Source organism: Arvicanthis niloticus, chromosome 3 (genome assembly GCF_011762505.2).
Source record: "Arvicanthis niloticus isolate mArvNil1 chromosome 3, mArvNil1.pat.X, whole genome shotgun sequence".
Classification (NCBI taxonomy): domain Eukaryota; kingdom Metazoa; phylum Chordata; class Mammalia; order Rodentia; family Muridae; genus Arvicanthis; species Arvicanthis niloticus.
The window spans coordinates 50,011,915-50,038,703 of NC_047660.1; the positions used below are offsets into that span (position 1 = coordinate 50,011,915).

Consider the following 26,789-nt stretch of genomic DNA (forward strand, 5'->3'; position numbering starts at 1 on the left):
GAAAATTCCTATGGGCACTGCTCATTCCTGGGAGGAGCTTAATCACGCCTGCCCAACCCCTCTCCTTGAAAACTTGGGAGCAGTCACGGGATCGAATGTGAACAACTTTTATTTTTTTTTTAAGAATCACAACACTTTTATTATAGTTTTCAAGTCGTGGATGGATATGCCCATGCTTATTTTAAAAAAAAAAAAAACTCATAATACTCAAAAGTCTGCCTGCCCCTTCATACTTTGACTAATATGATATTCACCATAGTAATAGAAAATAAATCTGTGCAGCCTTTGAGTTTCAGCTTGAGGAGCTGACTTGAAGGTGGCTGCGGTGGTGAGTATGCCTCCTCCTCCTCCTTCCGCCTTCTTCCTCTTCTTCTGTCTCCATCATCTTTCCTTCTCTTCTTCTCTTACTCTCCTTGAATTTGTTTTTGTTACAGTTTTATGCTATCAGGCTGTATCTGAGAACCCAGAAGAGGAAATGATAGAATAGATGGCCTCACCCTAGTAGCAGAAGATAAATTTGTGTATCTACAACGTTTAGAACACTGAACACATTTAGCCATGGTGGTGAAGCACTTTAAACTGAGCACAAGCAGAGGCAGGCCCAGAGTTGGAGGCCAGCCTGGTCTACAGAGTGAGTTGCAGGACAATACACACACACAAACAACCAAGCCAACAAAAAACAAACAAAAAGAATAGACGGCCTCATCTGCCCACATCAGTGTATTAAAACTTGATTGTGCACTAAAACTTAATTTGTGCATCTTGGTAATTTCAGTCTCTCTCTCTCTCTCTGTATGTATGTATGTATGTATGTGTAGGTATATGTGTATGTGCCTTTAATCCCAGCACTCAGGAGGTAGAGGCAAGTGGATCTCTGTGATTTCAAGGCCATCCTGGTCTACATAGTGAGTTCCAGGACAGCCAGAGCTATGTTGTGAGACTCTGTCTTGAAAATTATAATTGACCAATTATATATATATATAATTATATATAATATTATATTAATTATATGATATTAATTATATATTATTTATGTAATATTAATTATATATTATTTATTTATTTATTATATATTATTTATATAGTATATATATTATATAATATATATTATGGTATATATTATGGTATATATATTATGGTATATATTATATAACATATATACTATATACTATATATTATAATTATATATATAATTATAATTGACCAAATTATATATTATAATTGACCCATTATAACAAGAGCTTGAATTTCCATCTGCTGCAAGCCTTCAGATTTCCAGTACAGTATATCATTGAAATGCACATTTGCCTCAATTCACTTCTTTTTTTTTTTTGGTTTTTCAAGATAGGATTTCTCTGTGTAGTCCTGGCTGTCCTGGAACTCACTCTGTAGACCAGGCTAGCCTCGAACTCAGAAATCCGCCTGCCTCTGCCTCCCGAGTGCTGGGATTAAAGGCGTGCGCCACCACTGCCCGGCCTCAATTCACTTCTTAAACCACAACCCCAAACACAATTTCGTGGGGGGAAATGCTTATTTTCAAGGAAGTATGTTGCTTAATGCCTGGCATAATTCTGTAAGCTTTCTGGTACCCAAATAAAGTATTCAGTTTGTTAAGAATCTGTAACTTTTGGTGCCAGATATGGTGGTGCACCCTTTGATTCCAGCACTTGCAGAGGCAGGTGGATCTCTGTGAGTTCAAGGCCAGCCTGGTCTACATAGAGTTCCAGGACAGCTAGAGTTACATAATAGAGACCCTGTCTCAAAAACAAAAACACCTCTAACTTCTGTCTAATCACCGGAGTTCTCCCTGATTGCCTCAGATGATGCCAGCAGCATTACAAGAAGCAGCTAGAAGCTGTCTGGAGACACTGTGGCCTGCTGGCCTTTCAGGTGAGTGTTCTTAGCACAGATCCACGAGGCCACAGAAGAGAGTTCATGAGCAAAGGCTGATGTACCACAGGAGATATTTGGAAACTGGATAAAGCTGTAAGTAGCGCATGAGAGGCCAGTGAGATCAGGGCACCCTCTCCTAGGTGTCCCTGGTCTATATCCCCAGGATTAGGAGACAGAGCTTTAAGTCAGTCATTGCTCACTTCTGAGTCCTATGAGACAGTCACTGTAGAGAACAGCCAGGAGGAAGAAGATGGACAGTGTATAGGGATGTGTTTGTAACTGGGGCTGGCCAGAGCTGACCAGAAACATATGCCCAGAGTAACAAGACAGTGACAAGACAGTGACATCACACACTGCCTTAATTACCTCTCGTCGAGGTAGGGAGATTTTGTATCCAACACCATGTATCCGCAGTTCTCAACCTGTGGGTCACAATCCCTTTGAGGGTTGACCCTTTCATAATGGTTACCTAAGACCATTGGAAATACCAGATATTTCCATAGCAATTCATAATAGTAGCAAAATTTCACTTGTGAAGTAGCAAGGAGAATAATGTTATGGTTGGGGGTCACCACATTATGAGAAACCATATGAAAGGGTGGCAGCCTTAGGAAGGTGGAGAACCACTGCCTTAGACCATGCTACATTCCTTCCCTTTGGTGTATCTGGCTTATTTCATTAGCATGGTGTCCTGCAGTTCCAGCCATGCGCTGATGAATGGTAGAATTCCTTCTCTTTACAGGGTGGACATGAGCCAAATTACCTTTAAGCAACAATTTTGACGATCTGAGTCTGTACCCGTGAGTAAGATTTCTGGCTACTTAGGAGTTCTACTTTCCACTTTGTGCAGAACCTCCACAATTTTCCTAATTTACATTCCCAACACTGGTGTATAAATACCCCTCCCCCCACACCAGCATTTTCCCATCCTCCTCTCCCATAATCACCACCACACAGGTACTACACACTCTTTTAAACTGATTTCTAAACATCTGGATGCTATTGTTAGTCTGTTACTTTGAAATTGAAATTGTCTGTATGCAGACAATTCTTTGTCTGTAACTGTTTGTCTCCTTTTCCAATCTTTAATGTCTTTTAATTATATTTCTTGTTTAATTGCCCTGATTGGGACTCCTTAGTACATCATTAAACAGAAATGGTTAAAGTTGACACGCTTGTCCTATTCTCAACTTTGGAAGAAAAGTATCAAAAAAAATCAATATTAAATATCATTATCTGAGTACATACCTGATAGTGAGATTTCTGGGTCATTTAGGACAACATTTGTTGTAGCTTTAACATTTTTATTACATTTATTTGTGTGTGTGTGTGTTGCATGCACACATGCACATGCCTTAGGGTATGTGTGGTAGTAGGAGACAGTTTATAGGAATTGGTTTTTACCTTCTATCATGTAAGTTCCAAGGTTCAAACTGACGTTACCAGGCCTGGAGGCGGTACCATTAGCCACTGAGTCATCTCTTGGAGCAGGCATTGTACAAGCCCTGTGCAGGCCTTGGCATGTTTCCTCAGTCTCTGTGAGTCCACACAAACTTTGATCATGTTGATTCAGAGGGCCTTGTTTTCTTGGTCCTCCATCCCTTCTGCCTGTTTCCACCTCATCTTCTGATGAGCTCAGAAAGGAGGGATTTGATAGAGACATCCAGTTTAGAAGTTGGTGTTCTGAGGTCTCTCACTCTCTGTATCATGTCTGGCTGTGGGTATTTGGTCCCAACTATTCCAGGAGGAAGTTTTATGATGATAAAATATGGTTGATCAAGACACCAATCTATGTGTGTAACAGAATGTCATTAGGAGTCATTTCATTGTTTTTTTGGTTTTTTTTAACAGTAATATTTTGTTTTACCCCAGGTCTCTGTGCTATCTAGTTTCTGACTTTTGATCACCCAAGCAGTGTTGGGTATGGGTTCCATCTGTGGTGTGGGGCCTTATATCAAATCAGATATTGATTGGTTACTCCCACAGCTTTTTTCCCTTCATTGCACTAGCATATTTTGCAGGCAGGATACTATGTAGATCAAAGTGTTTGTGGTTGGGTTGGTGTTTGTTTCTCCTTTGGTAGCATTCAGAGGACCTTTTTGTACAAAAGACTGTAAAAGTAACTTTTATTCACCAGAAGTAATTGTCTCAGAGGCTTACTGCTGAATAAGCTCACCTTTTCTAGTTCTTTCTGAACTCTGGCTGGCTGGTTCAACTCATTGGTTCTGGCTCAAGCTCCTATCCAAACTGGCTTCTGTCAGCTTCAAACTGAATTGCTCTTCTTGGCTTCAAACTAACTCTATGAATCTGTTTTAATCTTCTGGCTCCTTCTCATTCTCTGGTTAGTTTTGTCTTGCAACCTGTCTCTGTAAAACTGTCCTGGTAAAACTGCCTGTGCCCCCCACCCCCCTACGTGTGTGTGTGTTTGTGTATGCTGTCCTTCTTCTACCTTTCTTTCCTGTGATGTTCTCCTGAGACCTGCCCATATTCTATCTCTGACTCTGTCAAATCTTTCTGATTTGTCACTTTGTCTGTCCTTTAATTGCACATCAGTGTTTAAGATTAAAGGTGCACACCAAGGGTGTGTCTGTAGTCCAGTTGGATCACATAGACCTAGAAGATCTTTGGACGTTATCCCTCGCCAGAGAAGCCATGTTTTTGGATTAAAATTCCTCTACAAAAAATGCTAGCATGTAGGTGAAAACTCTATGTAAGTACTACCTGGATTTCTCAAAACTCAATGAGCTATGTGCTGTCAGTTTATGGAGCACAACCTATAGTGGTGGCAACAGCCTGGGTTGTTTGCAGAGTCCCATGGAACCCCTTTGGCCAACATCTCAATTAGATGTAACTCAGTTGCAGTGCTGGCAGCTTCATATGTTGACAAGAGATGGCTAGTTGGGACTCCCCCATTATTAGATGATTTCACTTGAATTGCCTCCATATATGTAAGTATTTTAGGATGATTCTAATGTATAGAGTTTTCATACCTCACCCCTCAAATGGTCCTTAATTTTAGCTGTCCCTCCCTGTATTCCATACCTCATTTCCCTCTCCCTTCCTCTTCCCTCTTGATCCTCTTATTCCAGACTTCTTCATCCATCCATAACTATTATATTTCCTTTTCCAAAAACAAAACAAAACAAAACAAAACAAAACAAAACAAAACAAAACAAACCCAAACCCAACCATCTACCTGTAGTCTCCAGTCTCTTACCCTATACCTAACCTCTGTGGTTCTATGGATTGTAGCTTGATTATTATTGACTTAATAGCTAATATCCGCCTATAAAGGAATGTGTACCATGTTTGTGTTTCTGTGTCTGTGTTACCTCACTCAGGATGATTTTTTTCTAGTTCTATCATGTAATTTCAGTTTTCATGGTGTCATTATTTTCATCAGCTGAGTAGTACTCCACTGGGTAAATGTCCCACGTGTTCTTTATCCATTCTTTGGTAGAGGGACATCTAGCTTATTTCCAATTACTAATTATGAATAGAGCAGCAACAACCATGGTTGAGCAAGTGCCTTTGTGGTAGGATGAAGTGGCCTTTGGGGATAGGCCCAAGAGTGGTATAGCTGGATGTTGAGGTAGATCAAGTCTCATGTTCCTGAGGAACCACCACACTGATTTCCTAAGAGGCTGTACAAGTTTGCTCCCACCAGCAATGAGTGAGTGTTCCCCTTACTCCACATCCTCAGCAGCACGAGCTGTCACTTGTTTTTATTGATCGTAGCCACTCTGACAGGTGTAAGATGAAATTTTTTTTTTTTTTTTTTTTTTTTTTTTTTTTTGGTTTTTCGAGACAGGGTTTCTCTGTGTAGCCCTGGCTGTCCTGGAACTCACTTTGTAGACCAGGCTGGCCTCGAACTCAGAAATCCGCCTGCCTCTGCCTCCCAAGTGCTGGGATTAAAGGCGTGCGCCACCACTGCCCGGCAAGATGAAATTTCAAAGTAGTTTTGATTTGCATTTCCCTGATGGCTGAGATGGTGAATATTTCTTAAAGTGTTTCACAGCTGTTCCAGTGTCCTTCATTGAGGAGTCTCTGTTTAGGTCTGTGCCCCAGTTTTAAATTGGGTTATTTGTTTTCTTGGTATCTAGTTTCTTAAGTTCTTGATATATTTTGGATATTAGCCCTATATTGCATAGGTAGTTGGCAAAATCTTTTTCCATTTTGTAGCCTGCTGCTTTGTCCAAATGATAGTGTCCTTTGCCATGCAGACGCTTGTCAGTTTCTTAAGGTCCCATTTATTAATTGTTGAACTTACTGCCTGTGCTATCAGTGTTCTGTTCAGAAAGTCTTTTCCTGTGCCAGTGAGTTCAAGGCTATTTACCACTTTCTCGTCTATCAGAGTCAGTGTATCTGGATTTATTTTAAGTTTTGTACAGGGTGGTAAGTATTGATCTATTTGGATTCTTCTACCTGCAGCCATCCTGTTTGATCGTGTTGTTGAAGATGCTGTCTTTTTCCTCAGTGTGTGATTCTGGCTCCTTTAATTAAACAAACAAACCAAAACCAAAAAACAGGTGTCTGTAGGTCTGTGGGTTTATATCTGCCTCTTCAATTTGATTCCATTGATCAATGTGTCTGTTTTGATGCTAATGCCATGCTGTTTTTATTACTATAACTCTGTAGTAGAGCGTGAAATCGGATGGTGATACCTTCCAAAGTTCTTTTATTATTCAGGATTGTTTTAGCTTTCCTGATTTTTTTTTTTTTTTTTTTTTTTTTTTGAAACAGGGTTTCTCTGTGTAGTCCTGGCTGTCCTGGAACTCACTCTGTAGACCAGGCTGGCCTCGAACTCAGAAATCCACCTGCCTCTGCCTCCCAAGTGCTGGGACTAAAGGCGTGCGCCATCACCACCCGGCCCTGATTTTTTTTTTTTTTTTAAATGTGTGAGTGTGTGTATTTCCATATGGAGCTGAAAATTGTCTTTTCAAGATCTGTGAGGAATTGTGTTAGAATTTTAATGGGGATTGCATTGAATCAGTAGATTGCTTTTGGTGGGATGGCCATTTTTACTATGTTAATCCTGCTGATCCATGAGCATGGGAGATCTTTCCATCTTCTGATACATTCTTCAATTTCTTTTTCCATGACTTGAAGTTTTAACTGTACAAGTCTTTCACTTACTTGGTTAGACTTACCTCCAAGATATTTTATATCATTTGAAGCTATTGTAAAAGTGTTGTTTCTCTGATTTCTTTCTCAGTCCATTTGTCATTTGTAGATAGAAGGGCTACTGATTTTCATGGAGTAATTTTTTATCCTGCTATTTTCCTGAAAGTGTTTACCAGCCATGGGAGTTTTCTGGCAGAATTTTTAGGGTGACTTATGCATACTATCATATTATCTGCAAACAAAGATACTTTCACTTCTTCCTTTCCAATTTGTATCCCTTTGATCTCCTTCAGTTGTCTTATTGAACCAGCTAAGACTTCAAAAGAGTAGATAATCATGCCTTGTTCCTAATTTTAGTGGAATTGTTTTGAGTGTCTCTCCATTTGAGTTGATGTTGGCTATGGGCTTGCTGAACTGTCTTTGTTCTGTTTGAGGTATGTCCCTTGTATCACTGTCCTCTCCAGAACCTTTATAATGAAGAGGTTTTGGATTTTGTCAAAGATCTTTTCTGCATGTAATGAAACAATAATATGGTTTTTGTCTTTTGGCTTTTTACATGATAAATTATATTTATTGATTTATGTATGCTGAATCATCTTTGCATCTCTGGGATGAAGCCTACTTGATCATGCTGGATGATCTTTTTTTTGTGCATTCTTGGACTTAGTTTGAAAGTATTTGAGTATTTTTGCATCTATGTTCCTAAAGGAAATTGCTCTGTAATTCTCTTTCTTTGTTGGGTCTTTACGTGGTTTGTGCATCAGGGTAAAAAATGAATTGGGCAATGTTCCTTCTGTTTCTATTTTGTGAACTAATTTGAGAATTTGAGGAGTATTGGAATTAATTCTTCTTTGAATGTTTGGTAGAATTCTTGCTAAATCTATCTTGTCCTGGTTTGTTTGTTTGTTTAATGGCTGCTTCTATTTCACCAGAGCTCACAGGTCTGTTTAAATTGCTTATCTAATGTTGATGTAACCTTATTAAGTTGCATGTGTTGAGAAAACTGTCCATTTCTTTTAGATTTTTCCAATTTGTTGGAGTGCAGGTTTTTAAAGTATATCCTTGTGATTCTCTGAATTTCTTTGATGTCTCCTGTTATGTTCCCCTTTTATTTCTGATTTTGTTAAATTTGATATTTTTTCAGTCTTTTAGTTAACTTGGATACAGGTTTGTCTTTCATATTCATTCTTTCAAAGAAAGAACTCTGTTTCATTGATTTTTTTATTGCTTTGTTGTTGTTTCTATCTTATTGATTTCAGATCTGAATCCCTTAATTTCTTCTTTTTAAAATTTTAGTTATTTATTTAACATATGAGTGCTCTGCTGCACATTCACCCACATGCTAGAAGAGGGCATCTGATCCCTTATAGATGGTTGTGAGCCACCATGTGGTTGCTGGGAATTGAACTCAGGATCTCTCGAAGAGCAACCAGTGCTTTTAACTTGTGAGCCATCTTGCCAACCCCAAATTTGTTAATGTCTTGCTATTTACTCCTTTTGGATATGATTTCTTGTTTTTGTTCTAGAGCTTTCAGGTGTGCTGTTAAGTTGCTAGTATGAGATCTTAGTGCTGGGAATTTGCCTCTTAGAACAGCCTTCATTGTGTCCCATAAGTCTGGGTATGTTGCATATTCATTTTCATTCAATTCTAGAAAGTCTTTAATTCTGTCTTTTACCCATTTTTCATTCAGTAGAGAGCTGTACAGTTTCCACAAGTTTGTAAGTCTTCTCTTGTTGCTGATAACCATTTTTAATCTGTGGTGTTTAGATAGGATGCAGGGTGTTATTTCAGTTTCCTTGTATCTGTTGAGACTTGGATTTGTATCCAAGGAAGTGGTCAGTTTTAGGGAAGATTCTATGAGGTGCTAATAAGAAGGTATATTCCTTTGTGTTTTAGTGAAATGGACTGGAAATATCTATTAGGTCCATTTGGTTTATGATGTAGTTAGGTCCAACATTTCTCTGTTTAGGTTTTGTCTGAATGACCTGTCTATTTGCCAAAGTTGGGTACTGAAGTCTCCCACTATCACTGAGTGAGAATCATTATGTGATTTAAGTTGTAGTGGTATTTTCTTTACAAACCGACTGTCCTTGTGTTTGATGCATAAATGTTAAAAATGGCAATGTCCTCTTGGCAGATCTTTATTTGATGAGTATGTAGTGTCCTCTATCTCTTCTGACTAGTTTCGGTTTGAAGTCTATTTTGTCAGATATTAAAATGGCTACACCAGCTTGCTTCTTAAGTCCATTTGCTTGGAAAATCTTTTTCTAACTTGTTGTTACCCTGAGGTGATAGCTATTCTTAAAATGTGTTTCTTGGAAGTAGCTTCAGGATGAATCCTGTTTTCGATTCCATTTTGTTCTGTCTCTATTAGGGAATTGATATGATTATGTTGAAAGATATCAATGAGCAGTAGTTGTTGATTCTTGTTATTTTGTTGTTGTTGTGGGCTTCCCTGCTTTGATTTTGCTGGTCTGAGATTATTTCATTCTCTGTGTTTTCTTGGGTATTAACCACTTTAGTTTGAAGTTTTCCTTCTGCCATCTTTTGTAGAGCTGGATTTATATAGACAGATATTGCTTAAATTTGGTTTTATCATGGAATATCTTATTTTCTCCATATATAGTGATTTAAAGTTTTGCTGGGTAGAGTATAGTAAAGTTATGCTGGGCTGGCATCAGTGGTCTCATAAAGTCTGCAGCACATTTGTCCAGGCCCTTCTGGCTTTTAGAGTCTCCATTGAGAAATCAGGTGTACTTTTAATAGATCTTTCTTTATATGCTACTTTGTCTTTTGATGTTGCAGCTTGTTTTTTAAATCACTTTTTTTTTTTAAAGATTTATTTATTTTATACACTGTCACTATCTTCAAACAAACCAGAAGAGGGCATCAAATCTCATTACAGATGGTTGTGAGTCACCATGTGGTTGCTGGGAACTGAACTCAGGACCTCTGGAAGAGCAGACAGTGCTCTTAACCTCTGAGCCATCTTTCCAGCCCTACCTTGTAGCTCTTAATATTCTTTCTTTGTTTTGTGTTTTGGTTACTATATGCTGAGGGGACTTTCTTTTCCTGTCCAGTCTGTTTAATGTTCTGTATGGTTCCTGTACCTTTAGAGACATCTCCTTCTTTAGGTTAGGGAAATTTTCTTCTACGATTTTGTAGAAAATATTTTTTGTACCTTTGATCTGAGATTCTTCTCTGTCCTATATTATTCTTAGATTTGTTTTTTTCATAGTGTCCCAGATTTTGCATTAGAATTTTTTCTTTATATTTCACATTTTCTTTGACTGATGTATCCATTTCCTCTATTGGTTCTTCAGTGCCTCGGAGTCTCTCTTCCATCTCTTGTATTCTGATGGTGAAGCTTCCCTCTGCGGTTCCTATTCAAGTTCCTAAGTTTTTTCATTTCCAGAGTTCTCTCAGTTTGGGTTTTCTTGATTTTTTCTATTTGCACTTTCAAGTATTGAACTGGTTTTGTTTGTTTGTTTTTCATTTCTTTCTTCCACTGTTTGTGTTTTCACAGATTTCCTTAAGGTATTTATTCATTTCCTGTCCCAGGACTTCTATCATATTCATAAAGGCTATTTCAGGGTCTTTTTCTTGTGCTTCAGCTGTGTTGGAATACTCAGGACCTGCTGTGGTATCCTTACTAGTCTCTAGTGGACACATACTGTTCTGGCTATTATTGATTGTGTTCTTACGTAGTGTCTAGGCATGTGGAATTGGGAAGATTATTGATTCTAGGTGCTGATATCTGTCCTTGTCTTTGTTGAGTGGGTACTTTGCTCCTTGGTTTCTGTTTCTCCTCTGGTTCTTAGGAGAGTGTGGTAGCTGTATTACTTGGTAGGAAATTATTCTGGGGTCCTGATAGGTGTGGCCACTGGGGGTTCCAGGTAAAATGTGTTTCTGGGTATTGGGAGTTGATACTTAGGAATGGGGATGGGTTGTGGATAGGGCTGAAGGGGCCCCTAAGAGGAAGGAAAGCAGGGTGTTCCCCCAGAAACTGCTTTGTTAGTTCACTGGAAAAGGCAGTATAGAGTGAGGAGAGGCCACAGCAAATGGTCTGCTGTGGGGCTGGGGATGAGAATTGGGGATTGGATTTGGAGGAGCAGAGAGAAAGGTGAAGATCTACAGTTAGCCTACTTGCTTGTCTGGCCATAGTGCCCTGTATGTTACTAGGGAGCACCTACTTGCAGTTGGAGGCTAGAATAAAGCAAAGTTTGGAGGGGAAGTGATCCTCCGGAGATGGGTGTAGTGGGGGAAGGGAGGCTGCAGTAAATATTTTGCTATAGAGCTGCTGATGAGTCTGGGGGATTAGATCTGGAGAAGCAGAGGAAGAGGTAAGGATCTGTAGTCAGCCTACCTGCTTCCCTGACAGGAGTATGTTAAGTCTTTTCTATACATTTATTATTTCTATTTCTAACTCAATTCCATTGCACTTAGAGAACACAATTTCAATTCTTTTCAATCTACTCAGTTTTCAGTGCACAGAATTTGGTCTACCTTCATGAACAAATACTCTATAGGGACAGAATGTTCTAGAAATATTTACTGTGTGGGGAGGTTGGTTCCTTTTTTGTTTGTTTGGGTTTTTTGTAGATCAGCTATGGTTTTATCACCCTCTTTCCTAGACAAGTTACTTTTTCAGTCACTTGTAAGTCATGGCAGTCTCGAACCACAGCCGTGTCTATTCCTCTCTACTTCTGTCCATTTCTGATTCAAGATGATGAAGCTTCTTATTACATACATAAGTACTTTTGAGGGTCAGGTTACTCTTACAGATTTGTTATTTTATATTCTTTATTTTTGCTTATATCCCATCTCCAATCTACTTTCACATCAAGAAATCCACCTACTGAGTTAAATTACTTCTGTTATCATGAAGAGACAGTATTATTTAAAAGACAACTAGGATTAATAGAAATAAATATTATAAACTCAAAGCCAACTACTTAAAAAGTAAAAAAAAAAAAAAAAAAAAAAAAAAAAAAAAAAAAGAGGAGGAGGGGCTGAAGAGATGGCTCAGATGTTAAAAGCACTTGCTGCTCTTCCAGAGGACCTGGGTTCAATTCCCAGCACCTACATGGTGGGTCACAAATATCTGTAACTCCAGTTCTAGAAGTAAATACATCTCTAAAAATAATTTTACAAGCTGGGCAGTGGTAGTGGCACACACCTTTAGTTTCAGCACTCAGGAGGTAGAAGCAAGCAGATCTCTGAATTCAAGGGCAGCCTGGTCTACAGAGTGAGTTCCAGGATAGTGAGGGCTACACAGAGAAACCCTGTCTCAAACAAACAAACAAACAAACAAACAGTTTTACATAAAATGTTAATTAAAACAGAAATGCCAGAAAAGGAGAGAAGTCAAAAGCAATAAAAGCTAAATGAAATAAGTAGAATATAACAACATCAAAGACTTGAATCTGATGATATCAACAACCATTTTACACATAAACTATCTAAATATACCTTTTACTAGACAGAGCCTACCAGGGTGAATTAAAAAAAAATCTACTATATAATGTCTCAAAAAACCAAACAGACAAACAAAAACAAACAACCAAACAAACCCAGTTTAGAGAGAGAATGGCTAGACACCACATCAGCACCAGTACTTAATGTCCTAATATGACATTTCTACCGAAGCTATTCCAGAAAACTGAAATAGCAGCATTAACTTCATACAATGAAGATTTTAGATTAGACAAAACTATTGAGAATAAAGAGGAGCATTGAGGATAAAGAGGACATCAGAAATGCCATTTTTCAAAGATGTTACAATTTCTAACATATGTACAGTACACCAAACAAAAGAGTAGTAAACTGTGTGGAGCAGAACCTGAGAGGACTGGGAAGGAGAACAGATGAATCTAGTGCTGGAATATTGATGGAGACTCCAACACCCATCTCTTCAGAATGAACAAGTCCAGCTAGAAGAAAGTAAGACCTCCACAGCCAGATCGAGAGAGTCAGCTGGGCCTAACTGACATATCTAGAAGACTTCAAAACAGGATATGGATTTTTGTCAAGCACACAATGAACACTCACCAAGAAAGATGACTTTTTGTGTCATAACATGTGCTAAGATCACAATGTATTTAAAGTACACAACTGTACAAGAAGGAAGGTATAAGGAAACCTCACACATACTTGGAGATTAAACGGCACATTCCTAAATAGCACCTGGGTCAATGGAGAAGGTGCAACAATGAAAAGGGAAAAAAAATCTTTAACTAATGTAAGAATATGGTGAAAAACTAGATTCATTCCCACTAAAATCAGGAACCGTGCAATAATGTCCACTGAGACCAGTCCTATCAATGATACTGGAAAGGAAATGATACTCAAAAGGAAAGGAAATGGAAAATATATAAGATATAGACTAGGAAAAAAGAAACAAAATTATTGGTCAACAGAGGGCGGGAAAAGAATGTTGGGGACATGGCTCAGTTGGTAGAGTGTTTGCTGAGCAACTGTAAGACTCTAACTCAATCCTTTTAAAAGCCAGTGATGACCTGGGAATAGGATAGCACAGCTTTAATCTCAGCATTTAGGAGACAGAGGCAGATGGACCTCTGTGAGTCTGAGGCCATCCTGAGCTACAGAGGTAAACCCTGTCTTAAATCAAATTTAAAAAAATAACCACCAGGGTAATCCATGCCTACAGTCTCAGTGCTGGGAGGCAGAGACTGGAGGGTCCCTGTGGCTTGCTAACTGGCCAGTTCAGTGGACTTGGTGAGCTCTGGCTTTAGTGAGAGAAGTTGTCCCCCAAAATAAGATGGAGAAGTTAGCGCCTTTGCTAAGAGTCTTTAGGAGTCAGCACCATAGCTGAAGACATCAAGACTACAATCAACTACAAGACTGCTCCCTTAGACAGCTGCTTCCTAAACAAGAATGAGACCAGGAACTGTTGGCCGAACTACCTGGACTTTCACCACTGTGAGAAGGCAATTATTGCAAAGCACAAAAGGTAGCATAGTCTGTATGTGAGTGGTACCTGCATGTGTACATGCTCCATATCCTGAGTCTCAGCCTGAGAAGACCTCAGAGTAGAAGGCACATTTCCTGAAAAGATCTGACCTGCCTCTGTTCCACCTCTCCTCTGCCTTCTGTCCTTCTCTCCAGATAGTAAAGGGGGATAGCTAGCCTTGTTTGTTGACTTAACTGCATCTGGAATTAACTAAGACCCCAAAATGAAGGACACACCTGTGAGGAATTTCTGCTTAATTTGAAGGGGGAAGAGCTACCTCTAATTCAGATCTTTGAGGTAGCAAGACACACCTTTAGTTCAGATCTTTAATCCAGATCTAAGATGGGCCATGACTTTTGCTGGAAGCCTATATAAGGACATGGAAAAAGGAGGCTTATGTTCTTTGTCTGCTTGTTCTTCCCTTGCTAGCAAGTCCATCTTTCACTGGCATTGGGGCCTATTTCCTCAAGATTACAGCACACACTGAAGACCATGGGAGGCATCCAGCCTCATGGACTGAGAAACTACTGGATTCTTGGATTTTCTTGTTCATAGACAGCCATTGTCAGATTAGCTGGACCACAGCCTGTAAGTCATTCTAATATATGATAGACAGACAGACAGACAGACAGACATTATTCATTCTCTATATTCTGTTACTCTAGACTAATACAAATTTTGGTACCAGAAGTAGTTCTACAGTAAGACAAGTGTAAGGAAGAATGGACCTTTGAAGTATCTGAAATAGGCTTTCCAATTTGTCAATGCCTGCAGTTACTGAAGTCTCTTCTGAAGCTTGGAAAGTACTGAAAGCCCACGGTATGAACAATTTTACAAACTTAGTGTGATAAGTACATTTGATTATCCTGATTCACCAATTCTGGGTGGCAGCAGATTTGCTGATTCTGTTTATAAAATTTTTGACAGTTTGTGGAAAAAATAAGGAAAATAATGATGCTGGTCAGTTGCCTTTAGTGTCTCTGGATAAATTGATATAGGAATGAAGTCCATGATAAAATTAACCAACTTCTAGCATCTCAGAATAAGATGAACAACAACAATAAGCTCAGTGATATGTTGGGAGCCGACTTTAGTAGAAAGCGGCTAGATCAACTTTGCAGCCATCTGGAACCATATACCCTGATGAAAGACTTGGTTGTCAAAAGCCTATAACAGCTGAAGCACACTCTGATAAATATCTTGTTTATCCCACATAGCTTGTTTTGCTGTTTAGTGACCTCAGCTGTATGGTGCACGTGGTAAAGTGTTTTCACCTGTGTTCTCCAGCTTGTGTATATAAATACCTCAGAATTCCCTTCAAGAGGGGAGACATGAGAAAATAGAAGAGACTGAATCACACCCGGTCTTCTCTCCATTCTTCGAGTCTCCTGCCCCTGCAGCCCCACTCTCTCTCTTGACCAGAGCACTTAGCCCCAAAAGTGTTGAGGCAAAAGTGTTGAGGCAGAATGAGGGTCACAACAGTGATAAAACTGACCAGCTCCAAATACGCATAAACAGTCTAGAGGTTTCTAAGTGTGCCCTAGAAGAGAATCTTCTCTCCAGCAGCTGCAGAGCCCAAGTTGCAGAAGGTCATACTTAAGCCCTTATTATAACATTGGCTGAATTACAGGGACATTAATTAATGTTTAAATTAATTAATTAACTAAATTAATTAAATTAAATTAATAAAATGTTTAAAGTAACCATTAATTAATGGTTAAAGTAGGGACATTAATGGGGGGGATGGGAAGAAAAGGGGATCTTGTAACTTGGGATGCTGTGATGGTTTGCATATGCTTGGGCCAGGGAGTAGCACTATTAGGTGTGGCCTTGTTGGAGTAGGTGTGTCACTGTGGGTGTGGGCTTTAAAACCCTAGCCTGGAAGCCAGTATTCTGCTAGCAGCCTTTAGATGAAGATGTAGAACTCTCAGCTCCTCTTGTACCATGCCTGCCTGGATGCTGCCTGTACTCCATTGCTGCTGCTGTTCTTGGTGGTCATCTCATGGTACTGGCATCTCCAAAACACTGCTGTGTTCTGCTGCAACTGGACTGCACTTTCACAAATAGCCTCGCATAGGTGCTAAGCCTCAACTTCTCTGCATGGCCACTTCAGTCCTGGGCCTTCAATGCCACTGAGGCAGCACCTTCACCAATGGCCTCTCCTGGTCTCCCCCAGTGCCAAGCATTAGCTGCTACCCCTTCATATTTCAAAACTAGTACCACCTGGGTGACTCTTATACATTATCAAGTCTGGTCCGAAACACGAGGTACAACCATGGCTGCCTCTGGAACACAGCTTCTCTGTGCTCTCAGGAAACACTTCCCAGAGGATTTCACCTTGGTGATGCTGGTCTCTTCTTAATCACCACTAATTTCTTAGCTCCAGCTGACCAGCATCAATCATCCCAGTAATGCAAAGGTTTTGCTTTAATAGTTCTGGTATCTTGTTAATCACAGCTGATTCTTCAGTCCCAGCTAACCAAAACCACAGAATCTTTACAATCAAAATAGCAATGGCCCTGAAAAGAGTCTTTAATTTTCCCTCTGATATTTCACAAGCCAGGCGTCCATCAATTTGCACTGTGAACTCCATAGTGAATTTTATAGTGGCATGACTCATAGGGACCTTTGGTACTGGCTAAAGAGTAACTGTACACTGGGGGAAAGTAAACAGTCAGAATTTCTGGGGGCTATTGGATACAAGTTCTTAATTTAAGACTGATTCTGGGAGATCCCGAGAAATTTTGTGGCCCTCCAGCTAAACTAGGGGCTTATGGAGGTCAGGTGATTAATAGAGTTTTGGCTGAAATCTGACTCACAGTAGGTCCAGTGGTTCTTGAACTCATTCTGTGGTTATTTCCACAAGTTAGTTCCAGAATGTATAACTAGGATAGACAGACTTAAAAGTTGGCAGAATTTTTACATTGGTCCCCTCACATGTGGGTGAGGGTTGATATTGTTAGAAAGGATGAATGGGAGCCTTTAGAGTTGCCTCTGCCAGGGAAAATAGTAACCCCAAAACAGTACTGCATCCCTGGAGGAACTCCAGAAATTAGTGCTACCATCAAGGGCTAGAAAGATGCAGGGGTGGGGGTTCCCACCACATCTCCCTTTAGCCCTTCTATCTGGCTAGTGCAGAAGACAGATGGATTATGGAGAATGACAGTTGACTATGAAAGAGTCAATGAAACAGAGATAGGGACTCTGATTGCAGCTGCAGTACAGGATGTGGTGAACTTACTTGAGCAAATTAACACCTCTCCTGGTACATGGTATACAGCTATTGATCTAACTAATGCTCTTTTCTCTACATCTACTTATAAGACCACCAGAACAATTTGCTTTCAGTTGGCAATGCCAGCAGTATACCTTTACAGTTTTGCCTCAAGAATATATTAACTTTCCAGTCCTGAGTCACAACTTAGTTAGAAGGGATCTTGATCATCTGTCTCTTCACAAAATATCACATTGGTGCACTATATTGATGATATTTTGCTGACTGGACCAAGACAGCAGTAGGTAGAAACCACTTTGGATGTTTTGGTAACACATATGTGCATCAGAGGAAATAAATCCAACCAAAATTTAAGGGCCATCTACCTCATTAAAATTCATAAGAGTCCAGTAGTATGTGCTGAGGAATACAAAGATATTCTTTCCAAGGTGAAGGATAAGTTACTGCATCTGGTCCCTCCCACTACCAAGAAAGAAGTACAAAGAAGTACATTTAGTAAACCAATGACAAATAGAGATGCTATTTGGAGCCTCTGACAGGCCCCTATAGGTGAATCACAAAAGAGACCCTTTGGATTTTGGAGCAAGGCTCTACCATCATCTGTAGACAATTATTCTCCCTTTGAAAAAGACAGCTCTTGGCCTGCTATTGGGCCTTAGTGGACAATGAATGTTTGAAAATGGGCCACTAAATTAGCATGCAATCTGAGCTGCCCATCATGAGCTGGGCATCATATAACTCACCAAGTCATAAACTAGGATGTTCACAGTAGCAATTCATTATTAAATGGAAGTGGTATATGTGTGATTAGGCTTGAGAAGGTCCTGAAGGCATAAGCAAGTTATACGAAAAAGTTCCCCAAATGTCCATGGTTTCTACTCCTGTTATAATGCTATCTGCTGCCAAGCATGCACCTATAGCCTTATGGATGTGCCATGTGATTGGCTGACTGAGGAAGAGAAGACTAGGGATGGCTTACTGATGGTTCTATATACTATACAGATACACCTAGAAGTGGACAGCTGCAGCATTACACCTCCTTTCTGAGACAACCCTGAAAGACACTGGGGAAGGGAAAATTTCACAGTGGGCAGAACTTTGGGCAGTACACATGGCCATGCATTTTGTACTAAAGGAGAAATGGCCAGATGTTCATTGATTCATGGGTGGTAGCCAATGGATTGGCTGGATGGTCAGGGACTTGGAAAAACCATGATTGGAAAACTGGTGCAAAAGACATCTGGAGGAAAAGTATGTGGATAGATGTCTCCAAATGGGCAAAAGATGTAAAGATACTTATGTCCCAAGCAAATGTTCATCAAAAAGTTCAATCATCAAGTAGACAGGATGGTGTACATTCCGTAGACAGCCTTTTCCCCCAACCATTCCTGTCATTGCCCAATGGGCCCATGAACAAAGTGACCATGGTGGCAAAGATGGGGGTTACACATGGGCTGTACAACGCAGACATACACTCACCAAGGCTTACCTGGCTATAGCTGCTGCTGAGTGGCAGATCTGCCAACAGCAGAGACTAACACTGAGCCCCAGATATGACACTATTCCCTGGGGTGCCCAGCCAGCAACCTGGTGGCAGGTTGGGCCACTTCCCCCATAGAAAGGACAATACTTTATCCTTACTGGAGTGATATGTTTTCTGGTTATAGATTTTCCTTTTCTGCATGAAATGCTTCTGCCAAGACTACTATCCATGGATTACAGCATGCTTTATCCACTGTTATAGTATTCTGTGGGACTGCAAAAGGCAGCCTGATTTCTGGGTAAGCTAGGTTTGAAACCCCAGTGACCCTGCAGGGTCCCCTGCAAGGGACAATAGGAGTTTGGCCATCCTCCCAGACTCCAGGCTCCTGACACGAGGCTGCAGCCCTCCATAGATTTGTGTCTTTCAGTCACGTAAGGGCAACGCCCCTACTAGCCCCTCCACAGGTAGAAGTCAGGTAGCCTCAAGACAGATCTCCAAATTAATGAGGTACCTAAAGGCCAGAAGGGCTTAGCCAATTAAGCATTCCTTCCCAGACACTCCTTCCTGCAAAAGGTATTTAACCTCAGACCCACCCTGAGAAAAGGGGTTATGGTTTCTCATCTACTTTCTACCATGACAATAAATGTCTTAAAACCATGGACTGATGCAGGGCTGTGGTGGCGCACGCCTTTAATCTCAGCACTTGGGAGGCAGAGGCAGGTGGATTTCTGAGTTCAAGGCCAGCCTGGTCTACAGAGTGAGTTCCAGGATAGCCTGGACTATACAGAGAAACCCTGTCTTGACACCCCCCCCCCCAAAAAAAAAAAACATGAACAGTTTCTTTTCATCGGGATCCACCATGGGGAACAATGGAGAAGGCCTTCACCTACAGAGCCACCATCTAATCTCCCACAGAAGACCTCTCTGTGTTCCCAGCCATGGCAACCGCCAAGCCAAGCCAAACCACTGTGACAAGCCAAGAACTCTTATCCCCTTGGGGCTCTCTTCCCCTCTCCCCTTCAGCCGTGGGCCAATCCAGCCCAAGGGCCCCATTTCCTTCTCGGCTCTTTCACAGCAGCACCTGGGTGCCCAAGAGCCTGAGAACCAGAAGGTCTGCCAGGAGCCACAACAAACATTCCATTGAACTAGAAGCTCAGATTTCCCCCTTGCCACTTTAGGCTTCTGATGCCTTTAAGCCAACAGGCTAAGAAAGGAGTAACAGTGTTAGGAGGAATGATAGATCCAGATTACCAGGGGAAAATTGGATTGCTGCTCCACAGTGGAGGTAAGATAATTTGTCTAGAGTGCAGACTTAAAGGAGGTCTCTTGGTGCTAACAAGTTCTGTAATTAAGGTCAATGAGAAACTACAGCCGCCTAAACCAGGCAGGGTGGCAAAAGGCACAGACATTCCCATCAGGAATGAAGGTATGAGTCACTTCTCCAGGAAAAGAGCCAACACCCTGTTGAGGTGCTTGCTTGAGATGGAGGATGTACAGAATGGGTAGTAGAAGGTGATTATAAATACCAGCTAAGGCCATGTGACTAGTTGCATAAAAGAGGATTATAATTGACATGAATGTTTGTAGAAGTTAGGTCTGGTTCTTCCTCCTAGCCCCATGCTTCCAAAAATAAGACTCAGACTCAAAATATATTTAGAAATACCTTGGTCATATAGCTAGGCTCTTCTCTGACTAGATCACAACTTAGCTAACCCAATTAACCTATTCAGGTACCATGTGTCTGCCTCTTCACATCTTCCTGGGTGAATCTTCTGCCTGGCTCTATCCCGGAATTCTTTCTCCTCCTGGATGTTCCTTCTCCTGTTTCCTGCCATAGGCCATCATATTTATTATTGACAGGTGCCACATCCATACAGATATATTTTCTCTATAAATGCTTCTGCAATAATTGTTAAGAATGTATTTATACAAGCCGGGCGGTGGTGGCGCACGCCTTTAATCCCAGCACTTGGGAGGCAGAGGCAGGCGGATTTCTGAGTTTGAGGCCAGCCTGGTCTACAGAGTGAGTTCCAGGACAGCCAGGACTACACAGAGAAACCCTGTCTCAAAAAAACCAAAAAAAAAAAAAAAAAAAAAAAAAAAAGAATGTATTTATACAAATATTTGTATTTTCTTTCCTCAATTTCTTTATCATGTGGTGTAACATCAATTAAGAGAATATCAATGGTTATCATGTCTAAGTTTGAGATACTAAAAGAATGTCCCTTAAGGGACATTGCCACCTCTTGTAAATTTATAATGTGTTTGTGGTAGTACAAGGGCTAGTTAACATCATGTAGGTGCAGTTATTGCCTGGTTAAATATATAATGCTTTTTCAAATATACATGGGATAGTTATAATGTTTAGTCATTATTATGTCCTGGTTATTGTTTTCATTTGGAAATGAAACATGACATGAGCAGATAAGATTGTATGTTAAGCTGACAAGGGGTGTAACTATGATGGTTATTTTTGATTGTCAACTTGACTACATCTGGAATTAATGAAAATGGAGGGCACACCTTGAGGAATTTCTGCTTAACTTGAAGGGGGAAGAACTAATTTTAATTCAGATCTTTGAGGTAGCAAGACACACCTTTAGTTCAGATCTTTAATCCAGATCTAAGATGGGTCATGACTTTTGCTGGAAGCCTATATAAGGACATGGGAAAAGGAGGCTTATGTTCTTTGTCTGCTTGTTCTTGCCTTGCTAGCAAGTCCATCTTTCACTGGCATTGGGGCCTATTTCCTCAAGATTACAGCACACACTGAAGACCATGGGAGGCATCCAGCCTCATGGACTGAGAAACTCCTGGATTCTTGGACTTTCTGTTCATAACCACCTATTGTTGGATTAACCTGTAAGTCATTCTAATAAATACCATATATGCATTCATTCTATAAGTTCTATTACCCTAGAGAACCCTGAGTAATATACTCAGAAATATGATGGTTCCTACCCAGGGACCCTGATAATCATGATGAAACTCCAAATAAAAATTCACTGGAAAAGTGGAAAAAAATGAGGTGGAAAGCTGTTGAAGAAGTCATTCAGTGTCAACCTCTGGCCTTGTACATGTGCATCCATACATGTATTCATGCCTTTACATGTGCACATATGGACATGTACACACACACACATACAAAGAAAACTGACTCATTGTCGTCAATACAAAACTGGTACCAATAATGGGTAATAACAAAGTCTCAGGACTCAATGTTTATAAAAAAAACCAATAATTCCTTATATACCGACAGTGATTCTAGATAATTATTTCTCTTTCTTTTTAAGAAAACAGAATATCTTTTATTCCATGTTTGACAATTCTCGCATGTAAGCAATGCATCTTGATCGTGTGCACCCTAACTCCTTTCCCCTTCTCCCCTTCTCCTTTCTGCTTAATGCCCTCTCCTTTTCTGGCTAATAACCCACTGAGTCCAACTGGTGCTACCTGTTGGAACGTGGACTTGAATTTGTGCAGGGAGCTGCAGCTGCAGAGAGTTCACGAGTGCAATCGACATGTCCGGAAGACAGCATTTCACAGCGCTCCTGCCCATCCTCTGGCTCTTCCATTCCTCCCCACGACTCTGTCGATCTCTGTGTATAGAAACCACCCAGAGAACATTAGAAATATAAGCAGAATGGATCCAGGGCCTATAGCCACCACAAGTGTTTAGCTTCCTTCCTAAAAGTGCCCATGAAGGGTTGTGAATTGTTTTTTTGTTATTGGCAGGTGTTTTGTATATGTGTGCTTGTGGGTTAGTGTTCATGTGGGTACATGTGTATATATGGCTGTGTGGCCATTCCATATATGTTCATGTGTATTGAGGTCAGAGGCCAATTGTGGTGGTGTTTCTTAGGAACAATCCACCTTGGTTTTTGTTTTTGAGACAGGGTCTCTCATCAGCTCAGAGCTTACCAAGTTGCCTAATATGATGGTTTGTATATGCTTGGCCCAGGAAGTGGCACTAATAGAAAGTGTGGCCCTATTGGAATAGGTGTGGCCTTGTTGGAGTAGATGTGTCACTGTGGGTGTAGGCTTTCAGACCCTCATCCTAGCTGCCTGGAAGTGAATATTCTGCTAGCAGCCTTCAGATGAAGATGCAGAACTCTCAGTTCTGCCTGTACCATGCCTGCCTGGATGCTGCCATGTTCCTGCCTTGATGATAATGGACTTAACCTCTGAACCTGTAAGCCAGCCCCAATTAAGTGCTGTCCTTATAAGAGTTGCCTTGGTCATGGTGTCTGTTCACAGCAGTAAAACCCTGACTAAGACACCTAACTACCAGTTAGCCCTGGGGATTTACATGTTTCTGCCTCTGTGGTGGTAAAATTGTTAAGTCTGTGCCTCTGCACCTGGGTTTTTTATGTGGGTTCTGGACTCAAACTCAGATTATCATGCTTGCATGGCACTCACTTTACCAAATGAGCTGTCTCCTTATTCTTTTTTAGATTCACTTTGTGTCTGAGTGTTTTACATGCATGTATGTACAATATATGCATGACTGGTACCTTTGAAGGTTAGAAGAGAGCCCATGGAACTTCAATTATGGATTGTTGAGAGTCATTATGTGGGTGCTAGGGCCTGATCCCAGGTCCTCTACAGGAGCAACAAGTACTTTTAACCACTGAGCTGACTGTCTAGCCCTGTTGTTTAGTTTTTAATTTATTAAGATGAAGTGATGGCTTCTAAGTCCCTTACACTAAAGAATGACTTGAAGTAGATGAGGAAGAAGGAAGATAGTGATCTTTTATTGTTATACCTATCAATGATAAATTATTTTAAATTGTGTGTGTGTGTGTGTGTGTGTGTGTGTGTGTGTGTGTGTGCTTGTCTACTTGGGCACAACATGCCACAGTGTAAGTGTGGAGGCCAGAGGACAACTTTGTTTGAGATAGCTGCCTGGCTTTATGTGGGAATTTGAACTCAAGTCCTACAGCTTTTGCCCACCAGGTCACCTTCCCAGTCCCATACTGAGATTTTAAGTGGGTAAACTGGACAGCCAGCTTCCCAAATGGCTTCTGTGCCATTCTGGAAAGTCATGGTCATGAGTGGATAGACAGTGATAATGGTTTGGACACATCGAAAAAGAAGCAGACAATTTCTTCCAAGCTTTTTCTAACTGTCCAAACATTAAGACAATTTAATTTAGAGGCTTTTGAGCGTAAAATGGCTAAGAAACAAATAATACATTCATGTAAATAAAAAATACAATTGTATTTTACCTAATATTATACCTAATATAAATATTATTCCTAAGTAAATATTCTTATGCTATAAACTATAGGCTTTCATAGATTTTTTTAAAACCAAATGTTTAATTAAATTCATCTATCTATCCATCCCTCAAACGGTCCCTAGGATGTGCCTAGCACTCTGCTAGAAACAAATATGATTAAGATCACAGTCCATGTTAGCAAAGGCACATAAGCTAGCAAGAGACACACGTTATCAGAGATTCAGAGAGCGGTGTGGCACTTAATACACAGTAAAGAGGTACTAAGGGTTATGGAAAGAGAAACACAGAAGAAGAACAGGAGATGATAGAACAAAACAAAGGTAGGAAAGCTTCCAGAATTCTATGCTGGCACCTGCGAAGGATGGTAAGAAGTCTGGGGTCTCTATAAATCCCATAGACAGTGAATATTTTAGTTCTCACTTTTTCATGTGTGTAACCCTAAAGGCTATGAATCCCAGCTTAGGTGCTAGTATTAGAAATAAGTGGACAAAACTGGAGGGCTTGCATATTACTGTGGAAATGAAGAGGACTCCTGACAAGTCCTCTGAGCAATGACCTGGGGCATCTTTAAAGCAGAGTGAAGCCTCTGGATGTTTGTGGAATGCATCTGAAATGGTATATGTCTAATGTCTATAACATCAGCAAATAAATATCCCCTCCACACCAGAGTGAAACTGTTTTTCTTAAGTCTCAGAATAAAGACTCCTATCATTCCTCCAATACCAGTGGCAGACTCATGTCTTAAAAGTCAGTTTTGGAGACTTGTACCCACAGATTCTGTTCCCAGTTATCTCTTCAGCCTCCAGAAGGGACAGCCAACCTTACTGCCTGGAAGGGTCAAATGAAGTGGAATTCTCAGATGCAAGCAACCCAGATACAGCAGTTTTCTCTCCTGTAATTAGTTCACCCCTTAGCTGGGTTGAGAAAACCTAGTTTCTCTTGGGACACAGCTGATTTACTGGGCCTGACAGGTAGCATCGTACAGATTTGTTTCACTAGATTTAATATTTGTAGCTCAGCTCTCTCCCTCCCTCTCTTTCCCCACTTTTCCTTCCCTCTCTGTGCTCCTCCCTCCTCTCCACTTCTCTCCTCTCTGGCTCTCCTCTCCTCCTCTCCACTGGATTCAGCTTCCTCTTCTCTAAAACCAGGTAAATCGGGGAAAGTTACCTTCAAACTATGAGAACTATAGCAAAAGTATTTGAAAAAGATCATTAAGTGAGCTATTTTGAACACACTTTGAGAAATATAGTACACAGATATCAAATGTACACATTATATAACTAAACACCCCGTTTCCTCCTTCAAAATGCTTATTAAAATTTATTAAAACTCCGTGCTCATGAAAACTCACCTTAACACTTTTTCAATTACTCATCACATTTCCTTCAGACAACCCTTTAGGAAATACCAGTTTATAAAGACAACGATTTAACAGAAATTACTTTTCCCTAAGCCAAAAACTAACTTTCGCTTTACTTTTTAACTTTTAAACCAACAGTTTCTTTCACCCTTTAGATTGTTTGCTTGCTTGCTTGATGTGTCTTTTTAAAATCAGTATATTTCCAGGCTGGATCTTTAGTTACCATCAATTCTAGGGCAGAGCGCAACTAAAACTACAATTCTACAATTCTGGGGATCCGACTCCCTCTTCTGGCCTCTGTGGGTACTGCACGTACACAGTGCACGCGCATAAGGAAGCAAAACATACTTAAATACACGTTATTTATGGGAACCATTACTAACCGACACTGTTCTGCTTCTGTAACCGGAAAGCTTTCTGCTTCCAGATCAAACAGAGAATACCATGGTACTAGAACTCATTTTTGTTAAAAGTTTATATTAAAAGTCCTGTCATCTGCATGCGAGAACCCCAGTGCACTGGATTATTATTATCATTAAACCTCATGTTATTGCAGCGGAAAAAAAAAGTCCTGTCATGCTTGCCAGCAGTGACCGCGTTAATGGAAGTATGGAACCAGTGGTTTCGCCCTTTATAAACCTGTCATTAACGGTCGGGGGCGTCTCTCTAGACTTGTAGTTACAAGAGTGCGTGCCCTTGGCCGGGTCTGTGTAAACTTCAAATTCATAAAGAGCACGTCCCAGTCTCCTTTTGCGTGAGAACGGTCCGGCTCTACCACTACCACCACCACAATTTATTCTCAACACTGAACAGATTTTGTGAGACTCTTCAAAACTGAAAAGTAGTTAAAGAGTATGGTTTAAGTACCTTTCAGTCCATAAAATATTTTCTGCAGTAGCGCTGTCATTACAAGACACTTGCATCGCGGTCTGTCACATCCTTCGAGGAACCCGAAGGGTCGGAGACAAGTGCTAAACTGGTAGCCAGGGCAGCTGGAGCTTCAGATGAGAGCTGGCATGTTACTGGCTTTTAAAAGGACCTGACAGAATATGAATTTTCAGGAGAAAAAGGGCAGCCCAGAGCAGAAGGGCGGGAAGAAAGTGATAAGAAACCCGTCAATAGCCATAAAAATGTGTCCAATGATACGGAGCTTTTCGGACGATTTTTGTTAATCGGCTGATATTCTAGTGAAAGGCAGGTATCTTGGACGTTTGTTTAATTAAAAAGTCTCTGAGCTAGGAGCGCTAAACCAGGTCCAACGTTTGAGATCCACCTGCAGCTCCGGTAGATCCAATCTGGCTAACCTTAAACCCAAACCACCAGGAGAAGTGCAAGTTGATAGCCTCTCTAGTATGCTTCACCAAACTCTATGGTTGCGGCGCACGCGCAAAACCCTCCCCGTCGCACAAAGGCCGTGGAAAGAAGGTCCGGCGCCTGCGTTTTGCCTCTCTCAGGCGAGAACGCCCTCCTTTCCCTCC

At 40.6% G+C, this 26,789-nt stretch overlaps 1 long non-coding RNA gene and 1 pseudogene across 1 annotated transcript; one reads left to right on the forward strand and one right to left on the reverse strand.

Moving 5' to 3' along the window:
• Positions 1 to 35: 35 nt before the first annotated feature.
• Positions 36 to 26,684, reverse strand: LOC143441683 (uncharacterized). The gene is made up of 3 exons (XR_013109291.1): positions 26,179 to 26,684; positions 22,163 to 22,308; positions 36 to 455 (listed from the first exon to the last, which is right to left on the reverse strand). It is a non-coding gene; the product is annotated as an uncharacterized LOC143441683 (long non-coding RNA).
• Positions 13,463 to 14,100, forward strand: LOC117705580 (cytochrome c oxidase subunit 6B1 pseudogene; annotated as a pseudogene).
• Positions 26,685 to 26,789: the final 105 nt, after the last annotated feature.